The sequence below is a fragment of the Puma concolor genome, chromosome A2 (genome assembly GCF_028749965.1).
Source record: "Puma concolor isolate L17-30 chromosome A2, mPumCon1.1.hap2, whole genome shotgun sequence".
In the NCBI taxonomy this organism is placed as follows: domain Eukaryota; kingdom Metazoa; phylum Chordata; class Mammalia; order Carnivora; family Felidae; genus Puma; species Puma concolor.
The window spans coordinates 116423449-116436285 of record NC_141668.1 but is presented as its reverse complement, the minus strand read 5'-3'; the positions used below and the strand labels follow the sequence as shown (position 1 = coordinate 116436285).

General features: G+C 40.1%; 1 protein-coding gene across 6 annotated transcripts in view; it reads right to left on the bottom strand.

Annotated features, from left to right (window-relative positions):
• The window catches only part of TMCC1 (transmembrane and coiled-coil domain family 1), a 250000-nt gene extending 238585 nt beyond the window's left edge, over window positions 1-11415 (bottom strand). For 3 of the 6 annotated variants that reach the window (XM_086697355.1, XM_086697354.1, XM_086697359.1), the window contains exon 1: window positions 11274-11415. The gene's annotated coding sequence lies outside the window, so the exon portion shown is untranslated. Of the gene's footprint in view, window positions 1-266; window positions 1505-11273 lie in introns of those variants that run through there. The other 3 variants (XM_086697358.1, XM_086697361.1, XM_086697357.1) reach the window with 3 other exon arrangements.
• Window positions 11416-12837: the final 1422 nt, after the last annotated feature.

The window sequence follows — 12837 nt, the reverse complement described above, 5'->3', positions numbered from 1 at the left end:
TGCTTTAAAAAAAGAGAATGGGAGAAAGGAAGATGTAACAAGTGAATGAGAACAAAGTTCTATAGAGGAAAGAGTCAATGTTAAGTCATTATTGTCTGAGTGCCTAAGTGATGCAGTTTCGCAATAAAAGGAAAAACACATAACTCCTCAAAATCCCAGCACAATAGCTTTCCTTTCTTTGCATAGATGAGGATGAAAGTGTTTCCCAAAAAGCTATTTTTAAAAAAGATACAGAAACAGAAAATCCACATGAATAGAGATCCAACCTGGAAGAATGGAGACTGTGTCTTCTATATCTTGTGATTAAGAGTAGCTGCTCACCAAGTGTCAGCATCTGAAGACTGCGCTAACTGTGGGTGTGTCCTCGAGAGAATAATACCTGCTGGGACAGGGGAGCAAGGGAAGGAGAAATACTACTAAATGCAAATGACTGGCTGGCAAACAGTTACCAGTTGTCAGTCTGAAAAAATTTTTAAGTTGGTATTAGTAACATTAAAAGATCACAGGGTGGTAATACAAGTGGCCAAGCCCAGGTGGCACTGGGATTATCAATGACAGCTGCAATCAAAGGTACACTTCAGCAGGTAATCCAGCTCTCTGATTAGTATTAAATAAGCAGTATAGTAAAACAAGATATAAAAATCTATTTCATGCTTTTTATAGCAAGATGACGGTCATATAATACAACCAAACCAACACAGCAAACTATTAGGTAGTTTGGCAAACATACCAGGCACTCTGGTGCCTTATAAAACAAATATTATAGAGATGTCTATGTCAGAAAGAAATACAAAAAAAATAAATAAATAAGATGCAAAAAATACATAGGTAGGTCTGGCAGAAAAACAAAGTTAATGTGGAAAAGAAGAGACAAAGTTAATTTAACACATAGTGTGGCTTTATGTACCCTTTAGACAGCTTACAGAATTAGGAATCTTTTATTTTGGCAGCAAATTAAGACAGTATTTCTTGATACCTGCCATGTCACTGCATTTCTATCAAGCTACAAATTATAGTATAGTAGGCTGAAACGAAATACACTTTATGGGATTAACAGTAGATAACCCAATGCAGAAGAAAAGATTTGGGAATGTAAAGACATAATAATAGAAATTATCCAAAATGAAACCCAGAATATAAGGAAACTGGGGAAAAAAAGGACACAGCATCAATGAGCTATGGGACAAACTCAAGGAATCGAATAATCTAATAATAATATATGTGTAATTAGAATCTCGGTGGGGGAAGATTTGAAAAAATAATACCTAACATTTTCTAAATTTGACGAAAATTATAAACCTACAGATCCAAAAGCTCAAGAAACATGAAGAAATGTAAAACTCTGCCAAATCTATTTCCTTAAAACCAGAGATAAGGGGAAAAAATCTTAAAAGCAGACAGAGGAATACAGAATGGAGAAAAATATCTGCAAATCATATACTTAATAAGTAATCAATATCAAGAATATACAAAGGATGCCCACAACTCAACAAGCGCGCGCGCACGCACACACACACACACACACACACACCACACCCCCCCCCCCCCCCCCCCCAATTCAGGGGCGCCTGGGTGGCTTAGTCGGTTGAGTGACCAACTTCGGCTCAGGTCATGATCTCGCGGTTTGTGGGTTTGAGCCCCACGTCGGGCTCTGTGCTGAGAGCTCAGAGCCTGGAGCCTGTTTCAGATTCTGTGTCTCCTTCTCTCTCTGCCCCTCCCCCACTCATGCTCTGTCTCAGAAATAAACGTAAAAAATTTTTAAAAATATATTGTAATTTAAAAAAAAAAAAATTCAAAAATAGACAAAGGACCTGAATAGACATTTTTACAAAGAAGATATATAAATGGACAATCAGCACATGAAAATGTTCAACATAACTTATTATTAAGGAAATGCAAATCAAAACCACAATGAGATACCACCTCATGCTCATCAGGATGGCCACTATAAAAACCACACACACAACTTGAGACACCTGGGTGGCTCAGCTGGTTAAGCATCCAACTCTTGATCTCGGCTTAGGTCTTGATTTCAAGGACCTGAATTCAGACCTGTGTTGGGCTTCATGCTGGGCATCGAGCCTACTTTAAAATTAATTCATTTATTCATTATTAAAAATGCTAGCAAGAATGTGGAAAAACTGGGACACCTGATGCACTGTTGGTGGGAATGTAAAACAATACACTGTGATGGCAGTTCCTCAAAATTTAAACATATAATTATATGATCCAGCAATTCCACTTCTGGGTACATACCCAAAAGAACTAAAAGCAAGATCGCGAACAGATATTTGTACACTCATGTTCACAGCAGCTCTATTCATAATAGCTAATGTGGAAACAACCCAAATTTCTACTGACAGAAAAATGGATGGTGAAATGTCATCTATTCATACAATGGAATATTCAGCCTTAAAAAGGAAAGAAATTCTGACACATATTACAACATGGATGAACCCTCATAACATTATGCTAAATGAAATAACCCAGTCACAAAAAGATAAACACTGTATGATTCCACTTCTATGAAGTACCCAAAGCAGTCAAAATCACAGACAGAAAATAGAATGGTGGTTACCAGGGACCTGGAATGGAGAGTTATTTTTTTCTTTTTTTTAATGTTTGTTTATTCTTGAGACAGAGACAGACAGAACGTGAGCGGGGAAAGGGCAGAGAGAGAGGAAGTCACAGAATCCGAAGCAGGCTCCAGGCTCTGAGCTGTTAGCACAGAGCCCAATATGGGACTCGAACTCACAAACTGAGATCATGACCTGAGTTGAAGTCAGATGCTTAACCGACTGAGCCACCCAGGCACCCGAGAGTTATTTTTTAATAGGTACAGTTTCAGTTCTGCAACATGAAGACTCCTGGAGAAAGACGGTTTGGATGGTTGCACAAATGATATGAATGTACTTAATACCACTGAACAGTACCCTCAAAAATGGTTAACATGGTAAATTTTATGTTACCTGTATTACACCAGAAATTTTAAAAACTGAAAGAAAAATAAACTGTAGCCAAAAGAAGACAACCACATATTATGCACAGAGGCATGAAGAATGGTAGCTAACTTCTCACTGCAAACCATGTGGGCCAGATGACAATAAGACATCTTTAAAATAGTTAAAGAAAAATATTGTCAACCCAGAATTCTATATGTAGTGAAAATAGCTTCTGTAAATCAAGGCAAATTAAAGACTTCTTCAGACATACAAAAGCTAAAAAATTCATCACCAGCAAAGCTGCACTACAAGAAATGCTAAAGAAGTCCTTCATTCAGAGGGAAATGTACACTAGAAATCTGGAACTACACAAAAAAATAAAGAACATTAGAAATAGTAAACAGAATATAGATACAGTACTTATAAAGTACTTGATTAATAGAACTAATTTCCTAACACAACATCCCTGTAGTGAAAGTCAATATTATCTTTTCTACAACAAATTGTCCCAAGGCACAAGTTATTTGTCCAGTATTAGTGAGTTTTTAGACAAGGGAAATTAAAATATTCTTGGTTCCAGCCCAGTGTTCTATTACACAAACTTTTGAAGGGCTTGCCTATAAAGACACTCTTGGGATAAAGTATGAAAATGGTTAACATATAATTTATCTATATTCCATTGTCTTCACGGAACCTCAAAGTCACTTAGAAGCTTACAAAGCCAATGTTCCTTGCTTTCAGGAAGTATGAAAAACATTAGACTTCAATGAATTGGTCAGGCTACCCTAAACTGGCAAAAGAACACTTCTGCCAAGTCTTCCTGAGGAAAATGAATTTATCAAAGCAAAGGTGTTGAAGCAATAACTGCAAAACAAAGCATCAGGGTTGGGTGCTAAAATAGGAAAAAGAAAACACTAATATTTAATGCCACTCTAATACAGTCTAAACCTCAGAGGGAATGTGGTTAATAAAAATAAAACCTCTATAATACCACTGATGCCAAATAGATTACAGAATGGGAATCCTGCCTACTATCCTTCTGAATATAGAATGTTAAAAACAATTCATACACTCGAGAGATTCCTTTAGACCACAAGCAGATCTTATTATCCAGCTTCACAATGAGCGACTACTTGCTACTCAGAAATATAACTAAATGGTACACAACATAAATCAGGATGTTCCTCTAACAGAATTCTAGGGAAGGCTACCCACTGTTGCCCCAATGGGACCAAAATTCTTTATTCTGTAAAGACAACAGGAAAATTATGTGATTTCACTATTCACTGATGAATACCATGCCAAGAGAAAGTAGCACTGTAAGCACTTTATACCAAATGAGCCATTGGGTAACTTTCCCTTTAATATGAAAATAAAATTTATCAAAAGAAATGCATTAGTTAAAACATGTTCAAACAAAAACTTACACATGAATGTTCAGAGCAACATTATTCATAACAGCCAAAAAGTGAAAACAAGTCAAATGTCCATCAACTGATAAATGAACATGTGTTATGTCCATAAAATGGATTATTCATCCACAAAAAAGGAATTAAGTACTGAAATATGCTATAACATGGATAAATATTAAAAACATTATTAAATAAGAGAAACCAAAAACAAAAGACCATACATTATATAATTCCACTTAAATTAAATATACAAAACAGGCAAACCTGTAGGGACAAAAATCAGTCTAGGGATTGCCAGGGGATGGGAAGAGGAACTGCTTAATGAATATGAGGTTTCTTTTTGGGTTAATGAAACTGTTCTGGAATTAGATAGTAGTGGTGGTTGTACAACATAGTGAATGTACTTAAAAGCCTCTGAACTGTACATTTTAAATGGTTAAAATGATGAATTCTGTGTTTTATGACTTTTAGCTCAATAGGAAAAAAAAGTTTGAGTGTTGGTTGTCTAGTACTTGCATCTCCCACTACTTAACAAAATGCTGCGTTCATAAAAATCATTCAAAAATACTTCTTTAAATTTAAAATATTGACATTCTGGAAAAGGCAAAACTGTAGAGACAATAAATAGATCAATGGTTGCCCAGGGGCTGGTATCAGGGGAGTTGAATAGGTGATGGATAAATTTTTTAGAGCACTGAAACTATTCTATAGGATACTGTAATGGTTAACATAAGAGATTAAAAGTTTGTCAAAACCCATTCTGTGTCACAGCACAGAGAATAAGCCTTAATGTGTGCAAATTTTAAAATAATCCCTTAAGAAGTAAAGGGATCTCAGCATAGAATGCAGAATGTGACAAAACAATCGAAATCTATTATAGGGGTGCCTGGGTGGTTCAGTGGGTTAAGCGTCTAACTTTGTTTTGGCTCAGATCATGATCTAGCGGTTGGGAAGTTCAAGCCCCACATCAGGCTGAGCTGTTAGCACTGAGAGCCTGCAGCACTGAGATTGTGTCTCCCTCTCTCTCTGCCTCTCTCTCTCTCTCTCAACAATAAACATTAAAAAAAATTCAAATCTATTATAAACATGAAACAACCTCCCAAAGTAGGTGGAGGAATAAGGTGCTGACCAAGTAATGCTGGAAATGAGTGGAGTCTATAAGACTAAAGGCAAAAGGAACTATCCATAAGCACTGTGCTCTAGTTAATAAAGTTATTTCCCACATATTAAAAAAATTCTGAAACCAAATGTATACTGGAATTGAAGAATTAAGTAAATGGATAGTGGAGGTTAGAATGATCCATGTGGTAAGGAATTAGAATTGGAAACACCTGTATGAATTCATGTTCAGCTTAATATAGAGACAATGGTTACATATAGAAATACTTATAGATGTGTATATTAACAGCTTAATTTATACACATGAATCTCCTTTCTCTGTCATTCAGATGGCCTAGAAGCAACAATACTCAAGTAGCTACTAGCACATCTTGCATTCAAAATCTTAGTTTCTAATACCATTTCCCCATAAAAGGAACTAGGGCTCCTTGGAAAATTGGCTGACTATAGGAACTAGAACATGATATATAAAAGAGGAGTCTGAAGCATTTTTTGTTGCCAGAAAGAAAGTGCTCCTTCGCACATAATCATGTGAGTACATCAAAGGGAAGGGATACAGAAGTCAAGTGAAAGAGTTCCCAATGCCCAAAGCTCAAACAACAGAAGCAACAAAATTTATGTAGATACTCCACCCTTGAGGTAGAGTGTAACTCATCACTCATTAAGTATAGGCTACACATAGTAACTTTCTTCCAGAATATGGACAGAAAGAGAAGAACAAAAAGGTTAACTTTATAGTTTAGAAAACAAACACTACCTCAAGCTGGGTGATCAAAGTTAACATCAACACCAGCAAGTGATATCACTAGTATGTACTTCTGGTTTGTGATGAGAATGACACTTTACCTCTGTGGTCTTTCCAAAATCACAGTACATTAGTCTAACCATTAGAAAAGCATCACACAAATTCCAACTGAAGGAGAGTCTACAAAAATACCTAATCCGTTATCTTCAAAATTGCCACGGTCATTAAAAACAAGGAAAGTCTGAGAAATCATCAGAACCAAGAGGAGCTAAAGAGACAAGACTATTAAATGTAACATGGCATCCTGAATGGGATCCTAGAACAAAAAAAAAAAGGAATATTAAAAGAAAAACTGTAGAACTTAGTAATAATGGATCAATAATGGTTCATTACTTGTGACAAATGTACCACACTAATATGTTAATAATAAGGGAAACTAGATAGACAGGAACTCTCTGTACTATCTTCACAATAATGAAGTAAATATAACACTTCTAAAAAAAAGTTTATTTTAAAAGGTTTTTTTGCGTGGTTTTTTTTTTTTTTTTTTTTTTTTTTTTTTTTTTTTGAGAGAGAGAAAGTGCAAGTGGGGGAAGGGCAAAGAGAGAGGGAGACACAGAATATGAAGCAGGCTCCAGGCTCTGAACTGACAGCACAGAGCACAACATGGGGCTCAAACTCACAAACCGTGAGATCCTGACCTGAGCTGACATCAGACACTTATGATCTACTGCATGCCTGAAATTTTCCTCAGTGCATCAGGACACAAAAGATACATGAAACAAGGTGCTGGCCTTGAAGAAGCTTATTGTCTCACTGTGAAGTAAGAAAAATGCTTGTGAACAAGTATAAATTTTAAAAAATATTAAATTGAGAAGTGTAGCTAAAAGTATATTAGGAATATAGAGAAGATCTAGAATTATGAAGGTAGACTTCATCAAGGAGATGAAAGATGAGTTTGTACCTTAAAATGTAATTCAGGGTACCAAAGTAAAAATAAACAACAATAAACTGGTGTACGCATAAGAACAACAAGAGGGTAAAGAAATTAAAAAAATATTAAAAGAAATGAAAGACATGAAGTTTAGCCCTGAAAAGTAAAGACCTGAGTGGGAGACCACAGCAGTGTTCAAATACTTTGAGTCATGTGGCAGAACAGAGTTACAACATACAGCCATTTAACTTACTAGCTGACCCCTGGTAAAATGTGACCAACACTCAAGGACATAGAGAATGACAGCTGTTTGGTAAAGCCACAACAGGAAATGCCAATTTGGAAAGACAGGAAGCAGGTGGCCAAGTTCTTCTCTGCAACTTTTCAAAGGACAGTGTGCATGTGAGCCCACTGAAGCAAAAACTTTAAATCTGGCAAACATTTATTGACCACTTACCATGTGCCAGGTGCTTCTATATATATTATCTCATTTAATATTCACAACATATTTATGAACATTAATATAATAGAGGCTTAATGTAAAAATACAATAAAATAAACTCTGCAAGGAAGCAGAAACACATTAAAATTTACCACCGTCTACCACTCTCTGATACGGATTTGACAGCTGTTTTAAAAAGCAAAACTATTTGAAGGCCTGGATATCTACATAATAATTTCCCTCTTGCACCTTCCTTCAGTAATGCACAGTGGCTCTCAGTTTGCAAAGTGCCCAAGAATTATATATTGCTATATACACAAAAACATGTATACAATACTTTTTAAGCAATTTACGGGATTTTCAAATATAGTTTTCATTTCATGTGATTTTTGTTTCAAGTCCTGGCTTTAGAACTGATCCCTGGGAATGAGGTGCAACCCACTGTAGGCTTACGCCATAGTCACTGTAAGGCAGCATCAGGGAAAAAAGGTAGAAAGGGTTAATCCTATTACAACATGAAGAACATTCTAACAATTAGAACTATCCAAAAATGGCATAGGCTATCTCAAAGTAATGAATTTACAATCATCAAAGGTTTCAAACAGAAGCTGAAAAACCACTGAGAACATTTTAGAAGAGAGCAACTGGGTAGGAAGTTAAGATCTCTTCCAAGTCTTAGATTCTATTATGGGTAGACTTTTAAAACCTGACAGAATAGGGCAACCTACTTAAAAACAAAATGAGCAGAGTCACAAAGGCAAGAATGACATGGTATGTAAAGTTCAATGCTGGGGAACATAGGACCAGTTCATTTCCACTTGCAGATCTTTGTACTTGCTGTTTCATTTGCCAGTAAAATTCTTCCATCTTTTAGGCCACAAATGAAGTATCTACTCCTTAGTGAGGCCTCCCCACCAACCCCACCAGTCACTCACTTGTCACATCTTGTCTTATCTTCTTCATAGCTGATATCAGGAATCAGCAAACTTTTTCTATAAAGGGCCACACTAGAGCCTACAGGCCAATATCCAGCCTGTCCTATGTTTTAATATGAGCCCCCCCCAAAAAAATGAAAAAGAATATTTTGTGACATGGGAAAATTACATGAAATTCAAATTTCAATGTACAAAGTTGTTTGGGTTTTTTTGTTTATTTGAGAGAGAGAGAGAATGTGCATGCATGGGTGAGGGAGGGGCAGAAAAGAGAGGGAGAGAAAGAAAATCCCAAGCAGGTTCCACATTGTCAGCTCAGAATCCTACTCAGGGCTCAATCCCAGGAACCATGAGATCATGACCTGAGCCAAAATCACTAGTGGAAAGCTTAACTGACTGAGCCACCAAGGCACTCCTACCAAGTTTAATTAGAACACAGAAACACTTGTTTATGTACTGTCTGTGGCTACTTTGCACTACAACAACAGAGTTGAGTAGTTGCAACAAAAAGTGTATGGCCCATAAAGCCTAAAATACTTTCCGGTCTCTAACAGAAAAAGTTTGCTAACTGCTGATTTACAGCATTACCCAAAATTATCCTGTCTACTTGTTTGTTGTCCTCCTTCTCACACAAACCGAAAAAAGCCCAATAACAAGGACCTTGTCTATTTTGTTCCCCACCACTGCCCAGTATTTAGAAAAAATTCTGGAACAAAATAAGGACTCAATAAATATTCTATGAAGAAATAAATCATAAATGTGATTTTGAGGAATTCATAAATGTCATTTTGAGGAATTTAAACTTAAGCCCTTAGCCATTATAGGTTTTGTGCATATATGACTCTGGCAGAAAAGGGGAAATATTCTAGTGGAGAGAAGGAACAAACAGCTTAAAGAAATGGTGGGTCACCAACTAGTCCAGGTCATTGGGTTTCTTCATCAAATTGTACAGGTTTTTTTGTGCTTATAAAAGATTCCCTCAACTACTGGAAGGTGTAACAACATTCTGTCAGCGGACGGCACCTCTGTTTACTGTAAGATGCAAATCCTCTGAGAAATCTAATTTCCTATACATAGTATACAACATCCACACTATGCCAAATCTTAATGTTCATAATTATAACAGATCTCAATCACGTGCTAATGAAATTCTAATATCTAAATTTTTCCTACGCTGATCAGCAATCTATTCTGTAAGCAACTGAAAACTCTTTAGAAATTAAAAGGTTACCACCCACAGACCAGAAGCAGCTTTCTAATCTTTCTATACTAGCCAGAGAGTGGGTGTGTGATTTCAAAAAAAAAAAGAAAAATACAAGCCAATTCTGTTGGTAGAGGACAAGGTATTGTTACGTTAAAATCCCACCTAAAAGCATCGTGTGTTACAGGACACTAGTAAAACTACCACCTACTCACAATTCTGGTCTCACTGTTTTAATCTACAAATGGAGGAAAACAACATACCTACCCCCTGCAGGAATCTTGTCATTAACATTTTCATAAGGTTCTTTCCTCCAGGCTTTGCAACAATTTCTATACACAGGTACTTCAAAGACAAGGATTCGGTTTAACGAATCTCTTCCAAAATTTAAGATACTGGTCAAAAGACGTAAACATATCAAAGTTTGGTTGTAAAGCAGCTACATGCTTTTTAAGCCCTGGATTTTTTTTATTTTTATTTTTATTTTTTAGAATTAACTAATTTAGGAATTCAGACCTTTCCTAGAGATGCCTATGAGTATGTCAGACTTATAGCAACCATTTTGGATTAGACTGTGTGTTCTTCCTTTCTTCTGTGACAAGTCAGGATGAAAAGGCAGACTTGCAAAAGCGGTGACTAGAATCTACCAGGACTCGTGGATGGTGTCATCAAAGAAAAGGGAGAAATCAGCCAACAGCTCAAATGGGCTGCTTCAAGAAACTCGGCTGCAGATTCACCTGGGAGAGCCTCATCATCAATGTTGTTAAGGCAGGAACCAAACCAACAATTGGACCAACACTACACACACCTTTGCTTAAAATGAAAAAAGCAGGGGTTTGCAAGCTATAAACGGATATCTGCCCTTTGGGGAAGGTTCAACTCACTGAGCCCCCTTTTCTCTTCCTAAATGGATTAATAAAAGGCACTCCGAGGCCAAGCCCAGCCAGCCTAGTCTCACGGCCCACCTTGCAGCACCTATTCTCCCTTTCCCAGTACAGCGGCTCCTCCCCCCTCCCCCAAACGACAAGTTCAAAATCAAAACAAAAGGTGCAAAACTGGTTTCAGGTGGCAACAGCTGGGCCCCAGTGGCCAACTTCTGGGGACACCGGGACGAGCGAGGGCTCATAGGACCCCAGACCCCCACCAGAGTCTACTCCCAAACAGTCCCTCAGGCCTCGGCCCAACTCCTCACACTCCCCTCCCTCCCCTTGGCCCTGGAAAGGTGGTGGCTGGAAAGGGGGGGGGCTGGAAAGGGGGGCGAAGAGAGGGGGTGGGGAGGGAAGCCCCAGGGTCGAAATGACAGCGGAACGAGCTGGGAAGGAAAAAGGCCCGGCGGGATGCTGGAGGACGAGTCTTAGGCCCGGAGCTCCAGCCCCGAACGGAGGCGACCGAGGGTCCGAGCCGCGCCAGGCCGCGAGCGGGAGGCCGGGCCCGCGTCGGCCGCGCCTCTGGGCCACGCTCCCCTCACGACTTTCCACACCCGCGGCGGAAGGGCCGTGAGGGGCCGCGGCCGCCGCCAGCGTCCGGGGCGGGAGCACTCACTCACCGGTGCGGAGGGGAGGGGCAGCCGGCGTCTCCGCCAGCGCCGTGGCTCGAGCTCAAGCGCCGGCTCCTGCCGCTGCGGCCGCCTCGCTCGGTCCATCCCCCCCAACCACCCCCCTCCCGGCCCTCCCCCCGCGCCGCCTCAGCCGCCGCAGCCGCCGCTGCAGCCGCCACAGCCTCCTCAGCCCCGGCGCGGGAGCGCGAACCGGCGCGAGAGGGCAAGAGCGCGCGCGCCCGCCGCCACCGCCCACAACCTCCGCCCCCAGCTGGCCGCGCAAGCGCGAGGCGGCGACGGGCGCGCGCACGCTGCAAGGGGCGGGGACGGCCCCCGGAAGGCGTGGCCCCGCCCTCCCACCCACGCGGTTGCTGGGCCGGAGAGCAGAACCTTGGCAGGTGATCCTGTGCTAGTCCGGATGGGTTCCTCCGGGCGTAAGGTCTAGAAACTAAGGCCCTCTGGTCTGACCCCTTTTTCTAGGGAGCGAGGGCCCAGAGCTACACAGGCTTGAGCAGACTTACAGCCGCCGTTCCGGATCACACACCTGTTCTTCCTACCTTGATTGAAATGCCTTCCTCCCTTCCCCGATCTAGCAGGTTTTCGTCCGCTGCTGGGAAAAAGACCGAGACTGTTAATATTTGCCGTCTGGTAATACCACTGAAGGGACCACAAGCGGCCATCAGCCTATGCCTTTATTATTCCATTTTTCTAATTCATTTATTTGTTCATCACTTATGTATTGAGGCTTCCGTGTGGTAGGCCCTGTTCCACTTGCAGGGGGTACGTTATGGAAATAAAAGAGTCCCTAGCCACACGAAATTAGGTCTGGTGAAGAAGGACAACGTTAAAGGGAGAATCACAAAACGTTACAACTTGTAATTAGTAAGATCTCTTCCGGGAGGTACGTGGTGTTAAGAAAACCTGGGAGGGTGGGGTAGGAATTTAGTCAAGGATATGCAGGCTGGAATCCAAAGGCTGACTTGAAAGGAGTTAACAAGGTACAACACGTGAGAACTTGGCATGGCCAGAATGGTGTGCTGAAAGACCCCTGAATGTGGAGTTGAGCGCGGAAAGATGTATACAATAATTGGGGCAAGGATTTGAGAATCTGGGGAAGCCATTGAGGACTTTTCATCATTTCTATTTTTAAATCATCACTTCTGGAGGGGGCTCAGAGTTGGGACAGAGGGGCCAGTTAGGCTGCTGTAACAGTCAAGGCAAGGTAAACTGGTGGTGGTAGAGAAGAGCACCTCCTAGGCACAGGGCTTGATGATAGTTTGGATGAAGAATGAAGGCCAGAGAGGTGGCAAGTTTATCTTAGATGGGGGGATGCATTTATAGATCTCAGGAGCACTGAAGGAGGCCCCAGAGGAAACTAAAAATGGATTATAAACATGAAAGCTAAAACTACAAGTAAATTTCTAGAAGAAAACAAAAAAAATCTTTAGCCGTCTCAAGATAGGCAAAGATTTCTTAGGGCACAAAAAGAAATAGTTCGTAATTTGAACTTCATCAAATTAAAAAATCTTTATTCTTTGAAAGACACCATTAAGAAAATGAAAAGGCGGGGCGC